The following is a 13,237-nucleotide window of genomic DNA, read 5'->3' as shown; positions in this document are numbered from 1 at the left end:
CTTGGATCATGTACTTGCATTCAGTCTCGTTCAGCTTTTTGCTCTCGAATGCGACTGGACGTCCCTCCTGCATCAACACGCCCTCTATGTACCTCATACGGCTTGGCATGGTCTAGCAAGGCCAAGACTGGCTCCTCAGTCACAGCCTGTTTTAACCTATCAAAGGCTTCCTGGCACCCTGCACTCCACTCCCATGCTCTCCCTTTCTTAAGCAAGTTAGTCAATGGCATGGCTATTGCTGAGTGACCTTTGATGAAGCGCCTATAGTAGTTAACCAGCCCAAGGAATGATCTCAACTCAATGACCTTGGCTGGAGGTTGCCACTCCAGGATGGCGTGTATCTTCCCTTCATCCATGCGTATCCTGCCACCTCCCACTATGTGGCCTAGGAACGGGATCTCTTGCTGGGCTAATGAGAACTTCTCCCTCTTGACAAATAGCTTGTGCACCTGTAACACCTTGAACACCTGTCTCAAGTGGTCTACATGCTCTCCCAAAGTCTGGCTGTAGATCATAATGTCATCCAAATAAACCATAACAAATCGATCAAGGAATGACTGAAGTACCTTGTTCATAAGGGTGCAGAATGTTGTTGGAGCGTTCGTGAGTCCGAAAGGCATCACCAAGAACTCATACAAACCATACCGAGTGACACATGCTATCTTTGGCTCATCTCCCTCTGCGATCTTGACTTGATAGTAGCCCGACCTCAAATCTAGCTTGGTGAACCACTTTGCACTCCCAAGTTAATCAAACAAGTCCACAATGAGTGGGATAGGGTACTTGTTCTTGATGGTTAGCTTGTTCAAAGCCCGGTAGTCTATGCATAGCCGTAATGACCCATCATGCTTGCACTGGAATATAACCGATGCACCATAGGGCACCTTCGATGGCCTGATGAAGCCAGCATCAACTAACTCTTTGAGCTGCTTCCTCAACTCCTCCAACTCTGGTGGAGACATTCAGTAAGGGGCTCTAGCTGGTGGCTTGGCCTTGGACACCAGCTCAATCTTATGGTCCACCTCCTTCTTAGGTGGTAGCTTGCTAGGCAGCTTTGCGGGCATCACATCACTAAAGGTCTTCAGCACCTTTAGCACCTCCAAGGGTGACTCAATCTCTTTCTCCCTTGGCTCATCATATTTTAGGGCTGCCAAGAAGGTGTCTTCTTATCTGCTTATCGCCTTGGAAAATTGGATGGCTGACACCACCTGTGACCCAAATTCGAACCCTCTCCTCAATGGCACTAGGCATTGGTGCCGTGCATCCAAGATGCAAACACAATAGGTAAAAGGCACAAAGAGGGCGTTAATCCGAACAAGGAAATCCAACCCAATCACAAACTCATAGTCATCAAGGGATATTACCTCTATGGTCTACTTCCCTTTCCAGTCTCCGAGCTGCAACTCCACTCCTCGTGCTACTCTAATGGCTGGAACCTTTTTGGAGTTCACCGTTTTGATGGTACCAATCCCTTTCTACACCTTTAGTCCGAGCTTTCAGGCTCCATCACCTGAAATAAAAAGATGTGAGGCACCTGTGTCCACCAGTGCGCTCACCTTCTGACCTACAACCATTAGATCCGTAAACATCAAGCCCTTTGGCTTGCGGCTCCCCTTACTTTGGATAGCATTGAGCACCAACGACCCAAGCTTTGCTAGCCCTAACTCTGGCTCCTTGTCAGACTCCTTGTTTACAGTAGCCAGTTTGCCCTTCTGCGGGCAATTGTGTGCTATGTGGCTCCCTCCACATAGGTAGCATGCTAATCGCTCTCGGTCCCTTTTTGCTTTCCACTTGCCTGCTTGTGGCTTCCTCTCGCCATCCTTGGTTGAACAGTCTCAATCTCCATCTTTGGACTCCCGATCACGGTCCTTCCCTTTGGACTATTTCTTTTGGTCCTTATCATCCCTGCCCTTACCCTTGGGCTTGGTAGACTCAAACTTGTTCAGAGGCTTGAACTCTATCAAGGCCTCAGCAGTAGTCATGGCTTTAGCCAAGTCATGAACTCCTCTCCTTTGTAGCTCATGCTTCACCCACGGCTTCAGCCCATCCATGAAAGCAAATAAGGCATCCTTCTCGCCTAGATCTGAGATCTGTAGCATCAATTCAGAGAATTTCTAGACATATTCCCTTATGTCCCCTTACTGGCTCAGCCTACGTAACTTTGCCCACGCCTTATCATCGGCATACTCCGGGTAAAATTATTCTCTGAACTCTTTTTGGAACTCTACTCAGGTTCCAATCTTGGCACTTCCACACCTGACATCATCACACCTGCACCTCCACCACAATAAGGCTACATCAGTGAGATACATAGCAGCGGTGCTTACCTTTATCGCCTCGTCTTGCATGCCCATGGCCTGGAAGTACTACTCCATACCCCATAGGTAGTTGTTTACTTACTTGGCTGCCTTAGTCCTCTTGAACTCCTTAGGCTTGGGATCATCCAATCTGGACTTGGACACTCCAGCAAACATGCCATTCCCAATGGCAGTCTTGCAAGCAACGAGCTCACTGGCAAGCTCCTCCATCCGCTGGTGCATGGCCTCCATGCCATCGCACAAGGTCAGCACGTCAGCCTTCAAGGTCTGATTCTTTCAGGTGAACACGTCCATGCCTTTGTTGAGAGCAGCTTCCAGCTCACTTTGGATCTCCTCCCCCATGGAGTCTAGCGATGCAATGTGAGTCTCTACCTCCTCAAGCTTTTCCCCCATGTTGCCTACGGTCACCTCCACCTTGGCCAGCCTACCGTCCATGGTAGACCAGATATCTCTAGAACTAGCTTTCTCGCCTCTTCCACACCCATGCTCTTGGGCCTCTAGTTGTTGGCTAGCAACGTCACTTTGGGATGCCATCTCCTCAATCATGATCTAACCTACACAACACAAACACGCGGAATCGAACTCTCTCTGATACCAACTGTCATGGGCTCCGACCTTAGACTCAGAAATCGTGCAGCCTTAGGCTTGGAATCTCCTCCTTTATGCCTAAGTCAGCCTAAAACACAAGCGTACGGGCACTAGAACAATGGGAAGGGCTGATTACGCAAGTTAAAGAGAAATAGGATAAGAAGATAGAATTCTGGAAATGCTCTTGTATTCACTGAAACATAAGTGTTTGATGGTGTACAAATAAGGGTGGAGCTGCCCTCTATTTATAGTTGAGGCTCCAGCTACAACTTAATGGCATATCCCTAGAATAAAGGCTAAAATCATGGGATTATATAGATTACAATCAATCAGGATGCTAACTCTTGATTTTCAGGGGCAACCAAATCTGCCAGGATGCTCCAGCTGATCCTGCCTGCTTCCAAAAGCTTCCCTTGCGTGTCCAGCACCTTGGGCCCTTTTGGATGTGGTGCAGGCAGCTTGTATGCCAGGCCTTGGTCTCACGGGCTGGCCTGCAAGTTGGGCGAGCATTTTGAACTCGTTTGCTAGGCTTTGCGCACAGATACCTGCCAACATGCCTGGTCTACGGGCCTTAACCTCTGGCTCACCCGTTGGTGCACCTGATGTGCCCGACGCGCCCACCCAGGGCATGACATGGGTGTTCAGCCGGTTGGAGAGGTAGAATGCGCAAGTCGGGGATTGGCCCAATCCCCCCCTGTGTGCTACCGATCCTGCTGCTGGTCCTACTACCGTAACCCTTGGTCCGATCCGATCTTAGACTGGGAATGAACTCCGTATGCTTAGACTAGGGATGAACTCCGTATGCCTAAGTCAACCTACAAAACGAGTGTGTGGGCGCTGAGCCGACTGGAAAGGCATAATGCGCAAGTCGGGGATCGGCCCGATCCCCCTCTGCGTGCTACCGGTCCCACTGCCACAACCCTCATATCGGATGGGGCTTAGACATGGAATGAACAACCTATGTTTAAGCCAACCCATGGAATGGGCGTGCGGGCGCTCAGCCGATCGGAGAGGCAAAATACGAAAGCCGGGGATCAGCCCGGTCCCCCCTGCGTCCTTCGATCCTACTACCGCAACCTTCGGTCTGGTCTGATCATAGACTGGGAATGAACTCCGCATGCTTAGACTGGGATGAACTCCATATTCCTAAGTCAACCCACGAAACGAGTGTGCGGGTGCTCAGTTGACCAGATAGGCAGGATGCGTAAGCCGGGGAATGAACGGGTGGTAGGTGGGTTCAAGCACATCTTCATATTTCTGCCATGCCAATTCCATTTTTATGGCTTGTAAATTCATACAATGGTCCCCTAAGCCTTCATGTGAAGTTTCGTGGCAAGACGACCCGTTTTCTATTTTTCATGATTTTCCAAACTTTTTACAGTTCGAGATTTTTTAAAAATTTTTTTGAAAGAGTTTTGTCCCCAAATTTGGTAGAGGTGATCGTTGTATTTTTGTTGGCATGCACAAAATACTCGAAGTGGAGAAGATTTTGTGATCGTTTGAAAAAAGTGTCCACATTTTAGACATTTTAATGGCTACTGGTAGCAAACCTATAAAATCTCAAATGCTCTTTAAGGGGGTGTGAGTTCTCGAGGTTTGATGAGGGATAGGGGGCCAATATAAGGGCCAAGTACCATCACCCATCGCACATCATGTGTGCACACCCCCCCGGCCACCCAATTGTCGAAACCCCCAATGCCACCGGTAAGGCTCTCCGGCGATGCTCCGGCGATGGTGCCCTGGGCAAAAAAAATACGGCACCAGCACATGCCCGAGCCCAGCATGTGCACCGTGGCTCAAAATCTTAGACTGGGAATGAACTACGTATGCTTAGACATGGAATGAACTCCATATGCCTAAGCCAACCCACGAAACAAGCATGCGGGCGCTCAGCCGATCGGAGAGGCAAAATTCGCAAGTCGAGGATAGGCCCGGTCCCCCCTACGTGTGTTGATCCTGCTATCGTAACCCTTGGTTCGGTCTGATCATAGACTGGGAATGAACTCCGTATGCATAAGTCAACCAATGAAATGAGTGTGCAGGTGCTGAGCCGGCTGAAGAGGCATAATGCGCAAGCTGAGGATTAGCTTGGTCCCTCTCTGCATGCTGCCCCATGAAACGGGCGTGCGGGTGCTCAGCCAGTCGGAGAGGTAGAATGCGCAAGTCAAGGCTTGACCCGGTCCCTCCTGCGTGTTACCGATCCTACTGTTGCAACCCTCGGTTCGGTTCAATCTTAGACTGGGAATGAACTCCATATGCTTACACTGGGGATGAACTCCATATGCATAAGTCAACCCATGAAACGAGCGTACGGGCATTGAGCCAGCCGAAGAGGCATAATGCGCAAGCCGAGGATCGACTTGGTCCCCCTCTGTGTGCTGCCAGTCTCGCTACCACAACCCTCGGTCCGACTGGGGCTTAGACATGGAATTAACTCCCTATGCCTAAGCCAACCCATAAAACGGGTGTGCGGGCTCTCAGCCGACCGGAGAGGCAGAATGCGCTAGCCGGGGATTGACCCAATCCCCCTTACGTGCTATCGATCCTGCTGTCGCAACCTTCAGTCCGGTCTAATCTTAGACTGGGAATGAACTTCGTATGCTTAGACTGGGGATGAACTCTGTATACCTAAGTCAACCCAAGCGAGTGGGTACTCAGCCGACCAGAGAGGCAGGATGTACAAGCCGGGGATCGAACGAGTGGTAGGTGGGTTCAAGCACATCCTCATATTTATGCCATGCCAATGCCATTTTTATGGCTTGTAAATTCATACAATGGTCCCCTAAGCCTTCATGGGAAGTTTCGTGGCAAGACGACCTGTTTTCTATTTTTCATGATTTTCCAAACTTTTTGTGGTTGGGGATTTTCCAAATTTGGTAGAGGTGATCCTTGTATTTTTGTTAGCATGCATAAAAAAAATTCAGCTAAAAACTAGAAGTGGAGAAGATTTTGTGACCGTTTAAAAAAGTGACCCCATTTCAGACACTTTAATGGCTACTAGCAGCAAACCTATAAAATCTCAAATGCTCTTTAAAGGGGTGTGAGTTCTCAAGGTTTGATGAGGGATAGGGGGCCAATATAAGGGCCAAGTACCAGCACCCATCGCACATCATGTGCGCACACCCCCCCCGGCCCCCCCAATCGTCAGAAACCCCAATGCCGCCAGTTAGGCTCTCTCCCGATGCTCCAACGATGGTGCCCCGGGCGAAAAAAATACGGCACCAGCACATGCTCGAGCCCAGCATGTGCACCGTGGCTCAAAATCTTAGATTGGGAATGAACTCCATATGCTTAGACACGGAATGAACTTCGTATGCCTAAGCCAACCCATGAAACGAGTGTGTGGGTGCTTAGCCGGTCGGAGAGGCAGAATGCGCAAGTCGGGGATCGGCCCAGTCCCCCCTGCGTGCTGTCGATCCTGCGTGCCAACCCATGAAACGGGCGTGCGGGGGCTCAACCGACCGGAGAGGCAGATCCCCCCTGCGTGCTGTCGATCCTGCTACTGTAACCCTCGGTCCGGTCTGACCTTAGACTGGGAATGAACTTCGTATGCTTAGACTGGGGATGAACTCCGTATGCCTAAGTCAACCCACGAAACATGCATGCGGGCGCTGAGCCGATCGAAGAGGCATAATGCGCAAGTCGGGGATCGGCCCAGTCTCTTTCTACGTGCTGTCGGTTCCGCTACCACAACTCCTGGTTCGACTGGGGCTTAGACATGGAATGAACTCCCTATGCCTAAGCCAACACACGAAACGGACGTGCGGGCACTCAGCCGGTGGGAGAGGCAGAATGCGCAAGCCGAGGATCTACTCGGTCCCCCCTGCATGCTATTTATCTTACTGCCGTAACCCTCGATCTGATCCGATCTTAGACTGAAAATAAACTCCGTATGCTTAGACTAGGGATGAACTCTGTATGCCTAAGTCAACCCACGAAACGAGCGTGCAGGTGCTCAACCGAACGGAGGGGCAGTCAGAGAGGCATAACGCGTAAGTCAGGGATCAGCTCGATCCCCCACTGCGTGCTGTCGATCCCGTTACCGGTCCTGCTGCCACAACCCTCGGTTCGGCTGGAGCTTAGACATGGAATGAACTCCACATGCCTAAGCCATCCCACGAAACAAGCGTGTCGGCCCGGTCCCCCCTGCGTGCTATCGATCCTACTGCTGCAACCCTCGGTCTGGTCTGATCTTAGACTGGGAATGAACTCTGTATGCTTAGACTGGGGATGAACTCCGTATGCCTAAGTCAACCCACGAAACGAGTGTACGGGCACTCAGCCGATCGGAGAGGTCGATCGAAGAGGCATAATATGCAAGTTGGGGCTCAGCCCGTCCCCCTCTGCATGCTATCGATCCTGCTGTCGATCCTGCTACCACAACACTCGGTCCGACTAGCGTTTAGACATGGAATGAATTCTGTATGCCTAAGCCAACCCACGAAACAAGTGTGCAGGCGCTCAGCCTACCAGAGAGGTAGAATCCGCAAGCCGAGGATCGGCCCGATCCCCTTTACGTGCTACCGATCTTGTTGTCGCAACCCTCGATCTGGTCCGATCTTAGACTGGGAATGAACTCCATATGCTTAGACTGGGGATGAACTCTGTATGCCTAAGTCAACCCACGAATCGTGCGTGCAGGAGCTCAGCCAGCCGGAGAGGCATAATGCGCAAGCTGGGGATCAGCCCGGTCCCCCTCTACGTGCTGTCGATCGCGCTGCTGGTCCTGCTACCACAACCCTCGGTCTGGCTGGGGCTTATACATGGAATGAACTCTGTATGCCTAAGCCAACCCATGAAACGAGCGTACGGGCGCTCAGCGGGCCACAGAGGTAGAATGTGCAAGTCGAGGATCAGTCCGCTGCCCTCCTGCGTGCTGTCGATCCTGCTGTTGGTCTTGCTACCGCAACCCTCGATCCGGTCTAATCTTAGACTGGGAATGAACTCCGTACGCTTAGACATTGAATGAACTTCTTATGCCTAAGCCAACCCATGAAACGAGCATGCGGGCGCTCAATCGGCCAGAGAGGCAGAATGTACAAGTCGGGGACCGACTCGATCCCCCCTTGCATGCGATCGATCCTGCTGTCGTAACCCTCACTCCGATCCGATGTTAGACTGGGAATGAACTCCATATGCCTAAGTCAACCCATGAAACGAGCGTGCGGGCGTTGAGCTAGCCGGAGAGGGATAATGCACAAATCGGGGATCGACTTGGTCCCCCTCTGCATGCTGTCGGTCCCGCTGACACAACCCTTGGTCTGAATGGGGCTTAGACATGGAATGAACTCCCTATGCCTAAGCCAACCCACGAAACGGGCATGTGGGTGCTCAGCCAGTCGGAGAGGCAGAATGCGCAAGCCGGGGATCGGCTCGGTCCCCCCTGGGCGCTGTCGATCCTGCTGCCGCAACCCTCGGTCCGGTCTGATCTTAGACAGGGAATGAACTCCGTATGCTTAGACTGGGGATTAACTCTATATGCCTAAGTTAACCCACAAAACGAGCGTGCGGGCGCTCAGCCTATCGGAGAGGCAGGATGCGCAGCCGGGGATCGAACGGGTGGTAGGTGGGTTCAAGCACATCTTTACATTTCTGCCATGCCAATGCCATGTTTATGGCTTGTAAATTCATAAAATGGTCCCCTAAGACTTCATTTGAAGTTTCGTGGCAGGACGATCCGTTTTCTATTTTTCATGATTTTCAAACCATTTTGCGGTTCGAGATTTTTTTAAATTTTTTTAGAAAGAGTTTTGTCCCCAAATTTGGTAGAGGTGGCCCTTGTATTTTTGTTGGCATGCACAAAAAAATTCAGCTTAAAACTCGAAGTGGAGAAGATTTTGTGATCGTTTGAAAAAAGTGTCCCCATTTTAGACACTTCAATGGCTACTAGCAGCAAACCTATAAAATCTCAAATGCTCTTTACGGGGGTGTGAGTTCTCAAGGTTTGATGATGGATAGGGGGCCAATATAAGGGCCAAGTACCAGCACCCATCGCACATCATGTGCGCACACCCGCCTGGCCCCCCAATCGCCCGAACCCCCAATGTCGCCGGTTAGGCTCTCCGATGATGCTCCGACGATGGTGCCCCGGGTGAAAAAAATGTGGCACCAGCACATGCCCAAGCCCAGCATGTGCACCGTGGCTCAAAATCTTAGACTGGGAATGTACTCCGTATGCTTAGACATGGAATGAACTCCGTATGCCTAAGCCAACCCACGAAACGAGCGCGCAGGTGCTCACCCGATCGGAGAGGCAGAATGCGCAAGTCGGGGATCGACCCGGTCCCCCTTGCATGCTGTCAATCCTGCTGTCATAACCCTCAGTTCAGTCTGATCTTAGACTGTGAATGAACTCCGTATGCATAGGTCAACCCACGAAATGAGCGTGCGGGCACTGAGCCGGTCGAAAAGGCATAATGCGCAAGCTGGGGATCGGCCCGATCCCGCTCTTCGTGCTGCTGGTCCCGCTGCCACAACCCTCAGTCCAACTGGGGCTTAGACATGGAATGAACTCCCTATGCCTAAGCCAACCCATGAAATGGGCGTGCGGGCGTTCAACCGATCGAAGAGGTAGAACGCGCAACCGGGGACCGGCCCGATCCCCCCTGCATGCTGTTGATCCTACTGTCGCAACCCTCGGTCCGACCCGATCTTAGACTGGGAATGAACTCCTTTGCTTAGACTGGGGATGAACTCCGTATGCCCAAGTCAACCCATGAAATGAGCGTGCGGGCGCTCAACCAAACAGAGAGGCAGGATGCGCAAGTCGAAGATCGAACGGGTGGTAGGTGGGTTCAAGCACATCTTCATATTTCTTCCATGCCAATGCCATTTTTATGGCTTGTAAATTCATACAATGGTCCCCTAAGCCTTCATGTGAAGTTTCGGGGCAAGAAGACCCGTTTTCTATTTTTCACGATTTTGGAAAGGTTTTATGATTCAGGATTTTCAAAATTTTTTTAGAAAGAGTTTTGTCCCCAAACTTGGTAGAGGTGATCGTTGTATTTTTGTTGGCATGCACAAAACAATTCAGCTAAAAACTTGAAGTGGAGAAGATTTTGTGGCCGTTTGAAAAAAGTGTCCCCATTTCAGACACTTTAATGGCTACTGGCAGCAAACCCATAAAATCTCAAATGCTCTGTAAGCGGGTGTGAGTTCTCGAGATTTGATGAGGGATAGGGGGCCAATATAAGGGCCAAGTACCAACACCCATCACACATCATGTACGCACACCCCCCGGCCCCCCGGTGATGGTGCCCCAGGTGAAAAAAATGCGATGCCAGCACATGCCCGAGCCCAGCATGTGCATCATGGCTCAAACTCTTAGACTGGGAATGAACTCCGTATGCTTAGACATGGAATGAACTCCGTATGCCTGAGTCAACCCACGAAACGAGCGTTCGAGCACTGAGCCGGTCGGAGAGGCATAATGCACAAACTGGGGATCGGCCCGGTGCCCCTCTGCATGTTGTCGGTCCCACTGCCACAACCCTCAGCCCGGCTGGGAATTAGACATGCAATGAACTCCCTAAGCCTAAGCCAACCCATGGAATGGGCGTGCAGGCATTCAACCGACCGGAGAGGTAGAATGTGCAAGCTAGGGATCGACCCGGTCCCCCCTGCATGCTGTCGATCCTGCGACCGCAACCCTTGGTCCAATCTGATCTTAGACTGAGAATGAACTCCGTATGCTTAGACATGGAATGAACTCCGTAAGCCTAAGCCAACCCACGAAACGAGCGTGCGAGCGCTCAGCCGACCAGAGAGGCAGAATGCGCAAGCCAGGGACCGGCCTAGTCCCCCCTACGTGCTGTCGATCCTGCTGCCACAACCCTCGGTCCGATCCGATCTTAGACTAGGAATGAACTCTGTATGCCTAAGTCAACCCACAAAACGAGCATACGGGCACTGAGCTGACCAGAGAGGCATAATGCGTAAGCTGAGGATCGACCCAGTCCCCCTCTGCGTGCTGTCAATTTCGCTACCACAACCCTCGATCTAGCTGGGGCTTAGACATGGAATGAACTCCCTATGCCTAAGCCAACCCACGAAACGAGCGTGCGGGCACTCAATCGGTCGGGGAGATATAATGCGCAAGCCAGGGACCGGCCGGTCCCCCCTACGTGCTATCGATCCTACTGCCGTAACCCTCAGTCCAGTCCAATCTTAGACTGGGAATGAACTCCATATGCTTAGACTGGGTATCAACTCCGTATGCCTAAGTCAACCCATGAAACAAGCGTGCGGACGCTCAGCCGACCAGAGGGGCAGGATGCGCAAGCCGAGGTTCGAACGGGTGGTAGGTGGGTTCAAGAACATCTTCATATTTCTGCCTATGCCATTTTTATGCCTTGTATATTCATACAATGGTCCCCTAAGCCTTCATGTGAAGTTTCATGGCAAGACGACCCATTTTCTATTTTTAACGATTTTTGAAACTTTTTGCGGTTCAGGATTTTTTAAATTTTTTTTAGAAAGACTTTTGTCCCCAAATTTGGTAGAGGTGATCCTTGTATTTTTGTTGGCATGCAAAAAAAATTCAGCTAAAAACTCATAGTGGAGAAGATTTTGTGACCGTTTGAAAAAAGTGTCCTCATTTCAGACACTGTAATAGCTACTGGCAGCAAACCTATAAAATCTCAAATGCTCTTTAAGGGGGTGTGAGTTCTCAAGGTTTGATGAGGGATAGGGGGCCAATATAAGGGCCAAGTACCAGCACCCATCGCACATCATGTGCGCACACCCCCCGACCCCCCATTGTCAGAACCCCCAACGCTGTCAGCTAGGCTCTCCGGCGATGGTGCTCGGGCGAAAAAAATGTAGCACCAGCACATGCCTGAGCCCAGCATGTGCACCGTGCCTCAAACTTTTAGACTGGAATGAACTCCGTATGCTTAGACATGGAATGAACTCCGTATGCCTAAGCCAACCCATGAAACGAGCGTGCGGGCGCTCAGTCGGCCAGAGAGGCAGAATGCGTAAGCCGAGGATCGAACAGGTGGTAGGTGGGTTCAAGCACATCTTCATATTTCTACCATGCCAATGCCATTTTTATTTGTTGTAAATTCATACAATGGTCCCCTAAGCCTGGATGTGAAGTTTCTTGGCAAGACGACCTGTTTTTTATTTTTCACAATTTTTGAAACTTTTTACGGTTCGAGATTTTTTAAAATTTTTTTAGAAAGTGTTTTGTCCCCAAATTTTTGTTGGCATGCACAAAAAAATTCAGCTAAAAACTCGAAGTGGAGAAGATTTTGTGACCGTTTGAAAAAAGTGTCCCTATTTCAGACACTTTAATGGCTACTGGCAGCAAACCTATAAAATCTCAAATGCTCTTTGAGGGGGTGTGAGTTCTTGAGGTTTGATAAGGGATAGGCGGCCAATATAAGGGCCAAGTACCAGAACCCATTGCACATCAAGTGCGAACACCCCCCAATCCCCCTAATCGCCGGAACCCCCAATGCCGCCGGTTAGGCTCTCTGGCGATGCTCCGGTGATGGTGCCCCAGGCAAAAAAAATGCGGCACCAGCAAATGCCCGAGCCCAGCATGTGCACTGTGGCTCAAAATCTTAGACTGGGAATGAACTCCATATTCTTAGACATGGAATGAACTCCGTATGCCTAAGCCAACCCATGAAACAAGCGTGCGGGCACTCAGCCGATCGGAGAGGCAGAATGCGCAAGCCGGGGATCGGCCCGATCCCCCACGTGCTGTCGATCTTGCTAATGCAACCCTTGGTCTGATCCGATCTTAGACTGGGATTGAACTCCGTATGCATAAGTGAACCCATGAAACGAGTGTCCGGGTGCTGAGCCGGCTGAAGAGGCATAATGCGCAAGCTAGGGATCGGCTCGATCCCCCTCTGCGTGTTGCCAGTCCCGCTACCACAACCCTCGATTCAGCTGGGGCTTAGACATGGAATGAACTCCATATGCCTAAGCCAACCCACGAAACGAGCGTGCGGGCGCTCAGCCGGTTGGATAGGCAGAATGCACAAGCCAGGGATCGGCCCAGTCCCCCCTGCGTGATGTCGATCCTGCAACTAGTCCTGCTGTCGCAACCCTTGATCCGATCTGATCTTAGACTGGGAATGAACTTCGTATGCTTAGACATGGAATAAACTCCGTAGGCGTAAGCCAACCCACAAAATGAGCGTGCGGGCGCTCAACCGACCGGAGAGGCAGAATGCGTAAGCTAGGGATTGGCCCGATCCCCCCTGCGTGCTATCGATCCTATTGCGCAACCCTCGGTCCGATCCAATTTTAGACTGGGAATGAACTCCGTATGCCTAAGTCAACCCACGAAACGAGCGTGCGGGCGTCGAGCCAGC

Source organism: Durio zibethinus, chromosome 3, assembly GCF_047325235.1.
Source record: "Durio zibethinus cultivar Kanyao isolate XHJ-2024 chromosome 3, ASM4732523v1, whole genome shotgun sequence".
NCBI lineage: Eukaryota > Viridiplantae > Streptophyta > Magnoliopsida > Malvales > Malvaceae > Durio > Durio zibethinus.
The sequence above is the reverse complement of the archived record's forward strand: the minus strand, read 5'-3'. Positions refer to the sequence as shown.